The sequence below is a fragment of the Mustela putorius genome, unplaced genomic scaffold, assembly GCF_011764305.1.
Source record: "Mustela putorius furo isolate JIRA1106 unplaced genomic scaffold, ASM1176430v1.1 tig00000275_pilon_pilon_pilon, whole genome shotgun sequence".
NCBI classification, from domain to species: Eukaryota; Metazoa; Chordata; class Mammalia; order Carnivora; family Mustelidae; genus Mustela; species Mustela putorius.
Genome location: NW_025421341.1, coordinates 10,204,411 through 10,222,044, shown reverse-complemented (window position 1 = coordinate 10,222,044; position 17,634 = coordinate 10,204,411). Strand labels below are relative to the sequence as shown.

Here is a 17,634-nt window from a genome sequence, read left to right as displayed (position 1 = left end):
ATTTTAAAAATGGGCTTTAGTAACGAAATGTTTGAACACCAAAAATAAATGTTACTTCTATTTCGATAAACATTTGCCATTTTTATCCTGTTTCAGGGAGATCAGTAAATCACAGCAGACCTATTTCATCAATTATCCTAGAAGATAAATTACAATGCAAAGATAAAAGTGCCACAGTTATTTGAAAAGTGTATTCAAGAAATTTTTTATAACTTTCATTTAGGTAACCCCAAGAATACTTTGGGGGAAGAAAAAAGAACTTTTTGAGGGCACTCTTTGAAATGGGATTAGAAATTCAGACTGAGATTCCCAAAGTTGTAGGCGAGGGGCGGGTGGTGGGGGGAATCAAAAGGCAGAAATCTTTGATGGCAACAGTCGTCAGTTTAGAATCTATCAATGGTGCGGAGTAACTGCTGACCTCTTCATCTTTTTAAATCTCCACACTCCATGCCTGTCCTCCCCAAGATTTGGGATGTCACATAGAGCAAGAGCTCTACACAGCAGCGACTTGAACCGTGTTTGGAGCTGAACAAGGAGTTCGCTGAACAGGAGAAGTGATTTAGGAGATTTCCAAATACTATTTTAAAAATCTGCTTAGGAAAGTAAGGCTTAAGGGAAAGAATTATTTTCTCAATTTGATATGTGGTTAAATACTCCGACGCTACAGCACAGAATTAAATGATGCAGCTGCCTACTTCCAGAAAGGACACGAAGGTCAACCAGAATAATGAGACAAAGACATGAACCAGTGAATGAAGAAAAACATTAGCAAGTTTTTTACCAGAATACCCGAGCTATTATCAGTTTGGCTCTGTGATTCTTAGAAAGCTTCTCAAAGTGCGAATAATTCTTCTAGGATAAAGTGCTAAGCCTTTATCATATGAATCTTTAGAAGGGATAAGAACTAACATAGTCCAGAATTCAATTGCAATTTTACAAAAACTAATAGAAATGGTTGTCACACAGGCTCCTCTTTACCTGGCCCCCAATAAAATGCAAGAATATACTATTAAATAATAATGCTTTCAATGCATCTATGCAGAGGGCTACTGAAATGTGGCCCGAGTATATAGCTTTTTAGTAATCTGACTTGGTAAAGCCATAGGCTTAAAAAAAATCCAAAGGAATTCTCCTTTGACATTTCAAAAATTAAGTTTTCTATAGAGTACCTGAAGAGCTATTCCAAGTAAAATGAAAGGAATTTCATTGCTTCTAATACTAGCCTTGTAAGTGGAAACACTGATGATTGGGAAACTTTAACCACCTGATTCTCTTACCCAGCGAGATCACAAGGATAGGAGCAGTCACTGTATAACCAGGTAAAGAAAAGCACAGCACACCCATCAATCAGATTCTTTAATCTGAGATCCTTACCAATTCAAGGTGATTGTGCTATAAAAGGTGAGCTTTACAATAGTGCAGAATAGTACAATAGACTGGATTCTAAATAAGGAGAATACTAGAGTAGATAAAACACTACCTAACAGCCACTGGACTGTACAGAAAGAAAGAACTCCCCCTATAATCTTTGGGAATTCAGTCTTTTGGCTATGGCCATGCCATCAGCAATGTATTTTTTTCGAAATATAGCCAGGACTTCTAATTGAAATCTATAGGGTATTACATTTTCCTTGTCAAAATTGCCTTCTTACAAAGGGAGTTCAATTTAATTAATTTCTATTAATATCCATTGAGTTGGTTTTTGCTATATTACAGCACTGTAGATGAAATCTGTTGATTCTAACCATGTTTATAAAAGGTGATATATTCTGAAGAGTTCTGAAGAGTTTGTGTTTTTTTTTATATTTTCAATTACTTGAAAGCAGACATCTATTAAGTTGTCTCCTTTTTTCTCATGCTCAGTTTATAAAAGCAGATTTTATCACCTAAGACTGAGGTAAACAACTACCTCCAACTATTGCAGTGTATGTTAAAGTGTGCCTGTGTTCCTGCCTAGAGGTAGGAACACAGGAGAAAACCAAGGAGTCGGATTTAAAATAGGAAAACTCAGGGGGTAAGAGGGCACGGGATGTGACCAGCAGCACAGGAAGGAGCAGACAGGTGGCAGCGTGATGGGGTTCTTAAGTCACGCAGCATTTTGCCATCTCTCATGCTTGCAGGATCTAAGACCTTCTGGAAGATAAGACCTAGGAGTTGCATCTATGACATTTATCTCTACTCTTCTAATTGTGATTCCGAGGAGTACCAAAAAAAGTCCCACAGTATTAAATCAAGTAAAAAAGTTATTTTGAACATTTTAGAATCATATATTCAATCCAAAAAACTTTTTAAGTGAACTACATACCACTAGAATATTAAAAAACTGCAATTCTAACATGACTATCTCCCATCGATACTGCCATTTTGTACACTTCAGAAAAGAGGAGACTCACAACAGGCACACACACAATCCGGAACAAAAACAGACAAGCTCTATCAAAGTCATCTCAGTTAATATTTTACATGTCCAAGGGAGGTAAATCAACAAACACAGCACGTACTAACTGTGATTTTGCCTCCATGGCATTTTGGGCATGGAGCTATATATCATTTTAAAAATATACATACAATATTAGCAGCCAACAGCCATTATAAGACCATAAATTCACCCTGACTCCTTTATGCATGTAAAAACTTCAACCATTACCTTGCAGTCAGGATTTGCATTTCATTTACTTAGTTTTATTACCACCAGGAATAAAACTGATGGAACATGGAAGGATGTTCACATATATGTCTAGTTTCACACAATCAATTGGAAAAGTTTACTGTGTTTTTCAGGATTGTGACATTAATTTACCTTTCTTTTGCAAAATATCTGTAATATGTAAAATGTAAATTATTTTGAAAATATCTCTAGTAAATGTGTTATACAATAAATCTCATAACTTACATTTTTAGGTCCTTAAAGTATTGAAAAATAACAAACATTGCTTCCTCTGAGAGTATCTTATAGTAAACTTCAAATAATACACAGTTAACTTAAACACTACTGGAATTTTAAAATTAAAAATAGCCATAAGGATGAACTGGAAAAGGAAACAAATGCATATGCATTATGGAAAGACGACCATTTTACAGAGGACTTCTAATGATCGATGTAGAAACTGTTCCAACAAGGCATAGATATTAGTAGCAATAAACATCCTTCACTCTGGGTAGATGACATGAAATTTGACACTAATACCTTAGAAAATCTCTACTGGCCAGAGTTTTGAAGAACAGTAGTTTTCCATCTGCAGTATCGGGAGAAGTAGACTGGCAAACCAGATACTACAGTGCTATTGATTACCAAGCACTGAGATTATGTCAACCATCAAAAGAGGAAAAACATGGGTGGTTCTCAACAAAATGCTTCTGGTCCAAAAAGAGAAAAAAATAGCCTGCAATGGCAGCTAAGCCCAAAAGTGAAATTAGCACTATTAAAAAAAAAAAAAAAGCTAATGTTGGAAAAGCACTATTTTATCAGTGGTGCCCAATTACAGAGCTCAGTAGTGCAGCTGGTTTCTTGGTGACTTAATGTTTTCACACAAATAATCTCACCCATTGGGACAGAAGAACAATTGTAAAAATTAAAAGTTAATAGAAAATTAAAATCTTCTATGTAGAATTTAATTTCATGAATTTTGTGGAATACATTCACAAAATAAGATTTCAACATTTTGATCATCATCGTCATAGCAGATAACTTTAGTGGTTACTATAGGCCAGGTGCTATGGGTACTGTGAGTTTTGTATGATTAGCTTCTTTAGCCTTGAACAGCCTCATGAAATAGTTATCAACCCATTTTTTAGATGAGAAAACCAAGTCACAGGTAGGTGAATTGACTTACCCAAGGTTAGATGCTTAATAAACAGCAGAGCCAAGACATAGAAAACAAGTGATTTAAAAAAACAACAACACAAGTATCTAAGAATAAGGCAAGAGGATCAAATCCATCTCTGCTGCTCCTTAAGTACATGGACTCAGGTAAGTCACCATTCCTCTAGGCCTCAGTTGCTTCATCATTAGTAAACATGGAGGATGTTTGGCCTTCTGCACAATGCAGCCCATTCAAGTCCAAATGTAAAGGACACAACAGGGCAATAAGAGAAGGCCCCAAAATCTTTCCCTAAGTGTGTCAGAGTAAGATGCCCCAGAATAGCACCCAGGAAAGAGACAGTAGTCAGAACAGGTCTAGAGACTGTTTGGGGGCAAGTAGGGGGCAAGTAGAGAGCAAGAGTTTGAATAACCAACAACACACAGTGTAGGGAAAAAGCAGTTCCTGAAAATGATGCCTGAGCAAAGCCTACGAGAGCAGCACTGACACCTGAAAGGATAGAATTAACCAGAAAAGGCTGTAATAGTTACTGAGATTATGAGCTCGCCCTGACTTAGAAAACTTCTCCAACTTCCTGAAAAAGATTAACCAATGCAAATTTGAGAAAAGGGTATAACAAGAACATGAGTTGATGTCCCTTTAATCAAGTATGTTTCTAAAGAACTCAGAAGAACTAGAATGGCACTAAGGGTTTTTAAATGCTAAGTTGAAAGTAACACCCAGCAAATTCAACAGAATTATAAGCCTCAATTTATGTAAACAATGAAGGTGAATCAGTCCACCTGTAGATTTACTCACAGTTTGAAAAATCTATCATCCTACCAAAAGAAGCTTGATATAGCCACACCAACATCAGATGAAGGAGACTTTAAGATACATTACTAAAGGTAAAGGGGAACATTTCACAATGATAAAAGGGTCAATGCTATGTTAAGAAACAATCCTAAACCTATGTACCCAATAACATAACTCCAACACGTACTGCCAAAATGGACAGATATTTTTTAAAAAATCTACTTAACTATAGAGAAAGGATGGTTATTGTAGGGAAAGCGTAGGGGTGGGCTAAATGGGTGATGGGTATAATCATCACTTGTGATGAGCAGTGGGTGTTGTATGTAAGTGATAAATCACTAAATTCTACACCTGAAACTAATACTACACTACAGGCACACTAACTGAAATTTAAATAAAAACTTGAAAAAGAAAAAAAAGAATTAAAAAATATATCCAAAAATCATAGTGAGACTTTTTTTAAAACATAGTGAACATTTTCTTTTATTAGGCTTTATGTATATAATCAACAAAGTTAAAGTAATATATAAATGTCACGGTACAAAAAGGGTAACATATGAATGGATAATGTTTTTACTCCATGAAAATATATATATATTTTTTTTTACCATTTTATTTTTTTCATGTTCCAAGATTGTTTGTGCACTACACCCAGTGCTCCATGCAATATGTGCCCTCCTTAATACACAACCAGGCTCACCCATCCCCCCCAACTCCCTCCCCTCCATAACCCTCAGTTTGTTTCTCAGAACCCATAGTGTCTCATCTTTCATCTCCCCCTCCAATTTACCCCAATTCACCTTCCTTTCCTTCTCCTAATGTCCTCCACAGTGAGACTTTTGATAGGAAACAAAGATACAATCTATCTGACGAATACAACTAACAAACTGACATAATTTATTTAATTCCATATATACAAGACACTGTATCCCCAAATTACAAAATACATTCTCTACAAGTGCACATAGAATTTATAATCAACTTCAGAAGTTTGGAATCACTCAGAATATATTCTCTGACCAAAGCTGAATCAATTCCAGAAAGATATCTAGAAAATGTCTGGCTATTTGGAAATTAGGAAATACAGTTCTTAATTATCCATATATGAAAAATAAAGAAAGTAAGAAAACAGTTTTTAACCTAAAATAATTAAAACAAAAAAAAATTGTGGGATGCAGCTAAAGCAGTGCTTAATGGCAAATGTATGGCCGTTAGTGCAAATAAGCAAAAAAGAAAAACTAAATTCAAGAAGCCAGAAAAATAACAGCTAGTCAAATACAAACACAGAAGGAAGGAAACAAAGAGGGGACAAAAGAGCAAACTCCATTCTATGAACATGATAAAACTGACAAAAACCTAGTAAATTTGATCTTAAAAAAAAAAAAATTTATACTGTCAAAGAAAAAGGCAGGCAACACCACCATAGACCCTACAGATATGATATTAAAAATATTTGGGGAAAAAATAGACTTATAAAATTGACAAGAAAATGAACAAATTCTTTGAAAAATACAACTTACCAAAATTGACAAAAAGTTGAAAACAGAAACACAAAGATAACAATTAAATTTTAAGAACCAGACTCAGATAAGCTCACAGATAGTATCTTCTTAATGTTTTAAGGAAGAAAGAATGTCAATCTCATATAAATACTTCTAGAAACTAGAGAAAAATTTTCCTGACTCCCATTTTATAAGGACAGCATAATATTGATACCAACCCCTTACAAGCATATTACCAGTTATAAAATTCATAAAAAATGGATACAGCAGCAAAAATCTTAAATAAAACATGTGTAAACCAAAATTCAGTGATATATGTAAAGAATGATACATCAGGACCATGTGGAATTTATTTTCTTAATGTAAGAGTAGTTTAAAATCCAAATATCAACTGATGTTATTCATCAGATAAACAAAGGGGAAAAAAGGATAAATATTAGATGGTGATCACAATGAACGAACTTGGGAATATTCACCCAATTCATAATAAAAAATACCTTAGCCAAGTACAAAAAAGTACATCTCTGATTCCATGAACAAGCTCAAAAACAGGCTAAATTAATTCACAATCTTAGAAGTCAGGAGACCCGTTTACCCCTTGAGAGGGAAAGAGCCACAAAGGAGCCTCTGGAGGAATGTTCTATTTCTTGATGTGTGCGCTGGCTGCACTTACTTGTGCACTTTCCTGTAGGTGTGCTACATTTAAAAAATATTTCTATAAAGGGGTGCCTGATGGCTCAGGCAGTTAAGCGTCTGACTCTTGATTTCAGCTCAGGACATAATCACAGGGTTTAAAGATCAAACCCCACATCCAGCTCTGCTCTGGGCATGAAACTGCTTAAGATTCTCCCTCTCCCTTGCTCTTATGCATGCTCTCTCTTTCTCAAAGAAAAAAAAAAAATGTTTAGAGACATCAAGGTGGCTCAGTCAGTTAAGTATCTGCCTTCAGCTGAGGTCATGATCCTGGGGTCCTGGGAATAAGCCCCACATGGGGCCCCCTGCTCAGTGGGAAGGCTGCTTCTCCATCTCCCTCTGCTGCTTCCCCTGCTTGTGCTCTCTTGCTCTTGCTCTCACTCTCTCTTTCTCTCAAATAAATAAAATCTTTAAAAAAAAAATTACATAAAGAAACTTTCTGCTTCGGAAAATGTGATTTCTTCTTTCAACCTGAAATACCTAGTTTCCCTTTACACATGACCATTTCTATAATTAAATAAATGAAGACCACTAAAAAGCTGTTTAGAACAGGTTTCCTTAGAAATAGAAGAACAAATTTTTAGGAGGAGAAAGGAATGTCAAAGTGCCAAAAGACAGGGAGGCCCAGTTAACCCACCAACAGAAAATGTAGTTCACTGACCATCAATTATTTAAAACTTCCAAGACCCAAAGAAGAGGCTTAATGAACCATAGGCTTAATTGAGTTAAGAGTATGACAAATATGTTAAAAATGTTACCACAATCTTGGGCTATGACAACAGTCCTGTGAACTACTGTGGAACAGAGCATGTAACACTCTCATTCTCTAAGTGATCACCCACATTTAACGCATTTTTTTTTCAAAATTTAAGAGATAATCATTAACAAAGAGAAGAACACCAATATGGGGAATGAAATAGGGCCAGCTCACTCATGGTAAGATGTGATTTTTAAAAAATTATTTTCATTAACATATAATGTATTATTTGCCCCAGGGGTACAGGTCTGTAAATCATCAGTCTTACACAGTGATGTGATTAATTTTTGTTTAAATGAAAGAACACCAAGGGAAACACTTTCGCCACTTCAAATATAGGAGAATCACAGTTTATATGGCACTGGGCTCAAGTTATCAAAGACAGAAATCTTGTCATTGTTAAAATCATCATTAGTCATCTCTCAGGGAAACATCATGCTAGAGACAACCATCTCTCTCAAGTCCAACACTACTTATTTTTCATCCAGGAAATTATTATATTTTCAGTTAAGCATGAGATAAAATACATGGGTTATGTTGGAGTCAACACTGTGAAAAATGCTTATCTTAAACACTTAAAATCATATTCAGCAGAGACAGACTCACACACTACCATAATCATATGGAGATTGAGACAACAGAGGTAGTAGCAGAGTCATTTCGTGCTTCCTCTCGAATACATGCTCATGGCTCACGTAAGTCAAATTAGCTATACTACTCAAATTCTTATCCCCCAACTTTCTTTGGTTGAGCTTTTATAGGTGAATTTGTAAAAGTTAAATGACCAGATCAGTCAGAGTCCCACCAAATTAAAAGGCTGTCATGCACAAGAAAGATTTGGCATGTTCTGTCCTGCTCCAGAAGAGTTACATAAACAATAAAGAGGCATACTGAATTGGAGCATGAGAAAGACCTTTCACAAGGAGCTGTGCCTGAATGGAGTGGGTTGTATGAAGAAGTAGTGAGTTCTTCATTCCTGTAAGGAGTCAAGCTACATTGCCATCTGTCAAGGAGGCTACAGGATAAGAATTGTGTGATCCTAAAAAGCCCTTCCAACTCTGACACCTGCAACATCTAGAACCTCAAAGCTCCTCTGGGCTTTGAACCTAAAGTTAGAGAAACTTCTTGCAAGAAGAAATCTCCGCTGTATCAAAAAAAGTGTTCCACATAGGGAATACAGTCAATGGTGTTTAACAGCACAGTATGCAACAGATTAGAGCTCTGCTGTGAGCTTAATATGTCAAGTTGTTGAATCACTATGTTGTGCACCTGAAACTTATGTAACATTGTGTGTGAACTGTACTTCAATAAGGAAAAGTGTTTTCAGAGGTTCAGCATGATTCCAAAATTATTGTGCAACTCTGAGCAGAAAGTCTGAGCAAAACACCAAAATTTACACTTTTCAATCTGTCAGTTGTTCTTGGGTCTTGCTGTATAACCTGAAAATACACTAATTTATAAACATCTTTAAGGAAAAATGTCTTCTATTTCCAAAGTAACAGAATTACTCAGAGAAACAAAATAAAAATGTGAGAATTGTATATTACTTTCATTTATAAAGAGACTAATTTCTCATTCTAAAACAGGTCTTCCCCACCTCTACCCCAAATGTGGGGTTTTCAATGCTTGACTAGTAAATTCATAAATTCAAAAAGCCATAGGAATCTACTGGCTCACAGACCATCTAGAGTCCTCCCACTTTATGGTGGGGGTTTAGGTGAGAGACACTGCAATACACAATAAATCACAAAGAAGATTGTGGTTGCCCTGGCTTGTGACATATTACCTTTAACAAAAGTAGTCTCAGTATAAAAACACCAACAATTCCAGGATAAATTTTCAATTTTATCTCATAATCCAAGTTCTGACAATACTATTTATTCTCCTCTTCAAGACGGGAGAAAAATATTTAAGTATCAAGTCATATACTTCACTTTCTAATTCATATTATCAACAAAATATTTAAAAAGAATCTTAATCACCCCATGTCATTTTTCATTCGGCTTTATGAGGTAACCATAATCTCAGCCGCTTTCTTTGTATAAAGGACTTTAAAGGTTTCTTTTTCATCCTGGAATTAACCTAAACTTATTTGAGAGAGGAGAAAAAATGGTCCAGATATCTAAGTTCCTTTTTTTTTAATAAAGGACAATTTTTAATTATTTTCAAATCTACTGCCTACATTATCACAGCACACTCTATAAGAATATGGAAATGAAACTTCCTTTTTCTAGGATCTAAGTGTTAAATGCATAAAAGCATAAAAGCCTTATATAAATCTTCAGGATTAAATACATTACAATCTTAAAACCAAAGTTCTATCGGGAAAATCAAATGTTAAATTCTGAAATTAGCAAAAACTGCACTTGTATCTTAATTGATACAGCTATTTCAAAAGCTTCCCAGTATGAAAAACTTCCAAAACATTAAACCATTACTAATTTAGTAATGCTAAAATGGTGTTTTGAAAACAATTTTAAAGAAAACAGCGTATTTTTTTAAGTTTGTATTTTTTATAAACATATATTTTTATCCCCAGGGGTACAGGTCTGTGAATCACCAGGTTTACACACTTCACAGCACTCACCAAAGCACATACCCTCCCCAATGTCCATAATCCCACCCCCTTCTCCCAACCCCCCTCCCCCCAGCAACCCTCAGTTTGTTTTGTGTGATTAAGAGTCACTTATGGTTTGACTCCCTCCCAATCCCATCTTGGTTCATGCTTTCCGTTCATTGTTTTCAGTGAAATTTATAGTCCAAAGACCTGGATGCCAAGGTTTTAGAAGCTTGTGTGGTCCAAAGGAATGTAAAGTCTACAGCCAAAGAAGGGAAGCAGCCATGTTCCCAAAGAAAAGGATAAGCTATAATTTTTTTTTAATTATTACAAAACCCTAGAAAGCATTCTGCTACAAAATGAATTTTAATAGGAATTTGAGAATACAAACTCATACAACTCAAGATTTACTCAATGCAGCCAATTAAATCCCAGGATTCTTGAGGCTAAGATGCTGGCATCCGTATAAGGTAATTCCAAAGAAGAGCTCTGACAGACACAGTTTTGTGTGTATCTTTATGAAAATATGAATGAAGAAGTTTAAAGCATTCTATGGTACCCCCCATAGTCTCTAGATCTCTACTCAAACACAAGCATTATGCTCTGCCCCTGAAGAAATTAAGACAAAGAAAACAGAATTTTAATTTACATTAGAAGAGTACGGCTGGCTGTGTTTATAAAAATGTAACTCGCAGAGAACCATGAAGACCTCATCCACTTGACTCCTGCTGGCTGTAAGACTTCTTTTCAGTATGGCAGTGGGAGGAATGGTGAGGGATCAGTGGTCTCTGAAAGTATTGGGATACTGTTACCCGCTAATGGTTAACTTCGTTTCTCCAACAACAAAAGGACCATTCCTCTCAAATGCTAGAGATGGGTCACTGATGAAGCTAAAAAGAATGCAGAAAGTGCACGTAAGGAAGCAGGAGAAGCTGAGCTCAAGTACCCCCGGTTTAGAGCATTCAAACCGCACTACCCCATCCAACCCCAGAAATCTAGTGGCTGGGTTTATCATCAGCTTCTTCCCCAGCCAGTCTGCACAGGCAATTAGGGGAACATGTGCCTCCAAAATGAGAGCTACAGGAAACAAAAGGACCCAACACATAAGACACGGGAAAGGAATTCCCCCCCAAAAAACAGCAATAGCAGGGTGCCTGGGTGGCTCAGTGAGTTAAGCCTCTGCCTTTGGCTCAGGTTATGATCTCAGGGTTCTAGGATCGAGTCCTGCATCGGGCTCTCTGCTCAGCGGGGAGCCTACTTCCTCCTCTCTGCCTACTTGTGATCTCTGTCTGCCAAATAAATAAATAAAATCTTCGGGGTGGGGGGGGGGACAGCGATAGCCCTCAATCTAATAGTCTTGCAGGAGTACAGATAGCAACCGATCTTGACCTGATCAGCACCACGAAGGGCTCCAGGCGTGATGTTCCCAAGGAAACATACAAAATTGTTAGATTTTAGGACAGTTTTAGATCTAAAGAAAATGGTACTACAGAGTCATTTTATACAATCATTAGAGAAAAGATAGCATGAGACACAAAGAAAACTAAGCAAATAAAATAGATTGGCTCCAGGAAAACAAAAATTTGCACAAGACAGGAAGGAATCACAGGATTGGCTCAAGAGTGAGCAGTATCTGCATGGTTACATGAGTGAACACAGAGTTAAGCAAAATTTCCAACAATTTTGGGCAACCACGGGACAGGAAAAGTGAAGAAGGTAGAAGAAAGTCATGATTTTCAAGTACCCGGATAGGACGTGAGCAGATGGATGACTAAAGAGAGAGCAGTAGTCTTTATTTACAAATAAAACCACACTGCTATCCCTTGATTCACAAATTGTTTAGAATTACGGAGGTAACTATCTCAGAAAGACCGCCAAAGGACTGAGAGCCAGTTCACGGGCCTTGGAGTCCCATTTGACTTTTCAAACTAGAAATGGACAAACTGCAGCTGACAAATCCCACCCATCATCTGTTTTTATAAATTCAGTTGAGTGAAACGCAGCCACGCTCACTCGTGGAGGCACCGTGAACAGATGATTCACACGACAGCGGCAGAGGTCAACAGCTCTCACGGAGCTCCACGGCCTAGAAAGATGAATATACTTAAATTTGCCAACTCCTGCTTTAAAACATGCGTAAGAATTACACTGACTGTAAAAAATGGTACAGAAGAGTGGCCCACCCTATTCTCCAGAAGCAACTCTTTGAGGTACCTTGTCTTAGTCTATTTGGATGGTAACTCCTCTCTAAATAAGCATTTCTCACGCTCTTAACTTACAGGCTTCAGATGTCATCTTTTGAACTTTGATATACTGATGGCAACTAAGTGCATTTAGGGATCCCCAACTTTCCCATCCTTCTTCCTCCTAATATTTGTATTCAAATATATTCCCTTGAATGGCTTCTGCCTTTAATGAATAACTTAAACTATTTTTAATTCTATCATCTAAAGACTGCATCTCTCTGCTCCCCAGAGTAAAAGAGAACATCACAGTTCTACTCTTCCCTCCTGCCCTTTTACTTTCCATATCTATCATCTCTGCCTTTACCTTTACATTATCAAAGTTGAACACATTTACATTTCCTTCTGCAATGATAAGCATGCTTTGTCCATAATTTGATTCCACAGGTTGAAAGCCAATGGCTGGTACATTTATGGCAGCCAAAGGAACAGTGTTCCCTGACAAACCAAATAGGAAGTGACTGTCTGTCATTCCTTACAGTGCTAATGTCATAACCCCTAAGCCCTTCAAACAAGAATGTTCAAATGTGTTCTCTTTGTTACAGTCTACCCTTTGCCAAAAATTAGGTTAGGATACTTTGATACGTAAGCTATAAGGGTTGATCACAATGTAAAAAATGTGTAGATTATTCTATAATATACTTTTATAATATTTGTTATATATAGTATATGTTATATATAGTATATGTATAATTGTTATATATAGTATATATATAGTATATGTATAATTGTTATATATAGTATATGTATAATTACTTACATATGTGTCTGTGGATATATTTGTGTACTTATATTATATATATGTGTGTGTGTATATATATGTATATACATACACACAATCATTCAACAGTAAAACAAATTATCCCCAACTTTATATAGGCAAGAAATATCACTCTTTTTGAGAATGAGCTTTGTTGCCTTTGATAACAAAGTAGAAATAGGCTAATTTTTCTAGGAAAATGTAAATGCCAGTATCTAGAATATGCGAAGTCCTTCCTGTAGCCCAATAGTAATAAAGAAGAATACTAATCATTTCCTATTCCTCTTAGAACAAATTACCACAAATGTAGTGCCTTAAAACAAAGTTATTTCTTATAGTTCTGTAGCTCTTAAGTCTGATGCGGTCTCACTGGGCTAAAACCAAGTTGTCAGTGAATTCCCGGTTGTCAAGTTGTCAGCTGAATTCCCAGTCTGGGAGCTGTACGACAAAATCCTTTCCTTGACTTTTCTAGCTTCTAGTGGCTTCCCACATTCTTTGGCTCGGGGACTCCCACCTTTAAAGCTAGAACTGGCCAGTCCAATCTGACCTCTTCTGCTTCCTTCTTTCACGTGTAAGGACTCCGGAGATTACTTTGGGTCCATAGGGATAATGCAGGACAATCTCCCTAGCTCCATGTTAACTGACTAGCAGCTCTAATTCCATATGCTACCTTAATTCTCATTTGCCATGTAACATAACATAGACACAGGAGCTGAGGACTAGGGAGTAGACAACTTTGGGAAAGCATTAATTTGCCTGGCAACAAGGTCAAATACAGTATATTGCCTTCTTTGTTTTTATGGTGTCTTAACAGGTCTATTACTCCAAATTAAGTACCAGTAAAACTCAGGGTGTTAGAAGACCCATCTCAGAGTTGTGTTTGGAATGAAAAGGGTTACAATATAAGCTAATGAAGTACCTAGAAGACACATCTTCAGAAATTTTCAGTATTAATTTAGATGCCTAGCCTTCATGAAATGTTGGGTCACATTCAATTTCTGGCCTAACATTCCAGGTACTGCTACCCAAGAGGGGCGTTAGTTTTTAAACAGTCCAAGAAACAAGAGAGATACAAAATACTAAATAAAAAATACTAGCATGGAAATAAAATCTAAAATTGGGTCAATGATAATTTCATCTAAAGCACAGAGGGACTAAACAATCAGACCAGAGGCCAGTCAGGAAGGCCAACCTGATGTCACCAGTCAGCTATGTCAGCCCACCCATTTGACCCGTAGAACCACACTTACCAGCAGAAAAGTACTTCCAGCCTCTCCTCTGCTCTGCTTACTCGGTCCTTTCGGATTGGAGAAAGGATTAGATTGCTCCCATGAAGAGTAATGTTTCATGAACTTAGAAGAAGTCTTACTTATTTATACCTCTTTCCACAATGGACATGGAAGTTTATCATCAAATCGCCCCTTGCTTTCCTTTTTCTATACATGAATAACCAAAATTTTGACTTTCTTCATAACTACCACATGAAGTATACTTTTTCTTGTTCTTCTAGAAAATTTTTACAAATCTGTCACCTGCTAAAAGACAGAGTCCAAAATATAAAATGCACAGCCTAAGTCAAAGTGGGAATTTCAAGATTATACTACAGAAGCAATGCCTTTTCACTATTTGTGACTCCCCTTGGAAGGCATGAGCTGACAAAAACAACACCACCACAAACAGGTACTATTTGGAGTCAAGAAAATACAAGGGGTGCCTGGGTGGCCTAGTGGTTGAGCATCTGCCTTTGGCTCTGGTCATGATCTCAGGGTCCTGGGATCAAGCCCCACATCGTGCTCCCTGATCTGCAAGGAACCTGCTTCTCCCTCCCCCACTTTTCCTTCTTGTGTTCCCTCTCTTGCTGTCTCTCTCTTTGTCAAGTAAATAAATAAAATCTTTAAAGAAAAATACAAGATACCTGGAGAATCAGGAAAAATTTATAGGACACATCAAAAGCAGTGCTTTGCAGAAATTTATAGAGTTGAATACAAATATTAGAAAAGGAAAATAGACCTAAAGTCAATAATATAAGTTTCCACTTTGGAAACTAGAAAAAAAAAAGAAGTAAATACAAAATAAACAGAAAAATTATAGCATAAATCAATGAAATTAACAAAGTAATCAACAGAGAAAAATCAATAAATGCAAGTTGATTCTTTAAGATGACCAATTAAATTGTTAAGCCTCTAACTATGCTAAGAAAAAAGAGAGGACTCAAATTACTATTATCAGAAAGAAGAGAAAGGAGAGCTCCTATGGATATCAAAATTATAAGAGAATACTATGAGAAACTCTATGTACATAAATTTGATAACCTTAATGAAATGGATCAATTCTTCATAAGACACAATATACCAAAACTCACACAGGAAGAAATACACAATGTGACTAGACCTGTACCTATTATATTGAATTGATCACTGATATTTTTCCAAAATAGAAAGCACCAGGCCAAGATAGGTTCACTGGTGAATTGTGCCAACACATTTAAGAGAGAAATAATGAAAATTATCTTAAAAAGCTAAATAATCTTCTAAAATCACTGTCAGAGGATTGAAGCAGAGGGAATATATCCTAATTCATTCTGTGAGGCTAGCATTACACCCTAATATTAAAATGAGACAATCAAAGAAAACTAGAACCAATCTCTCTGAAGTAAAATTGAATCCAACTAAGAATGAAAAAAAAAACTGTGTAGTACGACCACCAACTAAGATTTATCCTACGTATGCAAGGCTGGTTTAACATTCAAAAATTAATTAATGTAGGGATGCTTGGGTGGCTCAGTTGATTAAGTACCTGCCTTTGGCTCAGATCATGATCCCGGGGTCCTGGGATCAAGTCTTACATTGGGCTCCTTGCTCAGTGAGGAGTCTGCTTCTCCCTCTCCCTCTGTCTCCTGCTCTCCCTGCTCATTCTCTCTGGCAAGTAAATAAGTAAAATTAAAAAAAAAATCAATGAAATCCATCATATCAATATGCAAAAATCACATGATCATATCAATAAATGCAGAAAAAATATTTGATAAAATCTAACATTCATTCATGATCAAAATTCTCAGTAAATTAGGATTAGAGAAGAGCTCCACAACTTCATAAATAATATCTACAAAAAAATCTACAGCTAACATCATACTTGGTAGTGAGAAACTGGAAGTTCCCCACTAAGACCAAATACAAGGCAAGGATGCTCCTTCTCACCACTCCTTTGCAACTTATACTGTATTAGCTAATGCAATAAAACAAAAAAGAAAAACTAAAAGGCATACAGATTAGGAATTTCAAAATAAACCTGACTTCATTCACATAGGACATGATTGTCAATTCCTTCAAATTCTCTACATTGATTAAAAAAAAATTCCTGAAACTAGTGATTACACCAAGGTTACATATTACAAGATTAGTATACAACCAGCAACGAATAAGTGAAATTTGAAATTAACACTATTTACACATTAGCACTCCAAAAATGAAACACTTAGGTATTAACCTAACAAAGTATATACAAGATGTACATGAGTAAAGTTACAAGTTTCTGATAAACAAAATAAAAAAATAGATATTCCTTGTTCATAGACAAAAGACTCAATATTGTCAAGATATTTGTTCTTCCCAATTTGAACTATAGTATATATGTAATCTCAACCAAAATCCCAGCAGGTTATTTTGTGGTTATGTGACAAACTAATTCTAAAGTTTATACAGACAGGGCAAGGCCCAGAAGAGCCAACATAACATTAAAGGGGAAGAACAAAGTTGGAGGACTGAAACTACCCAAGTTTCAGACTTACTAGAAAACTACACTAATCAGTGTGGTACAGGCAAAAGAACAGACAGACCAATGGCACATGATAGAGACCCCAGAACTAGAATCACATAAATAGAGTCAACTGATCTTTGACAAAGGAACAAAGATAAATACAGTTGATCGTTGAACTATGCAGGGGTTAGGGACATCAAACCCCCATGCAGTTAAAAATCCACATGTAACTTCAGACATCCCCAAAACTTTACTAATAGCCTACTGCTACTGACTGTATACCTTACTAAGAATAGTCAACACAAATTTTATTATATAATACACTGTTAAAGTAAGTTAGAGGAAAAAAAGTTAAGAAAACCATAAGAGAATACATTTATAGTCCTGTGCCATATTTGCTGAAAAAAAAAGTATATAAATTAGACCCATGCAGTTCAAATCCATGTTGTTCAAAATTCAACTGTACAATGGAGAAAAATAGTCTTTTCAACAGTGATGGAACTAGAACTCTACATGCAAAAAAATTAATCTAGATACAGATCTTATACTCTTTGCAAAGACTAACTCAAAATAGATCATGAACCTGAATGTAAAATACAAAACTTCTAGAAAATAAGAAAAAGAAACTCTAAATGACCTTGGGTATGGCAATGACTTCAAGTACAACACACAAGGGATGATCCGTAAAAGAAATAATTAAAATTAAAACTAGATCTCATTAAAATTAAAAACTTCTAATTCTCTTGACAT

General features: G+C 36.1%; 1 protein-coding gene across 3 annotated transcripts in view; it reads right to left on the bottom strand.

Moving 5' to 3' along the window:
• PARD3B (par-3 family cell polarity regulator beta) overlaps positions 1–17,634 on the bottom strand; it is a 1,046,368-nt gene that overhangs the window by 891,972 nt on the left and 136,762 nt on the right. The window lies entirely within an intron of this gene.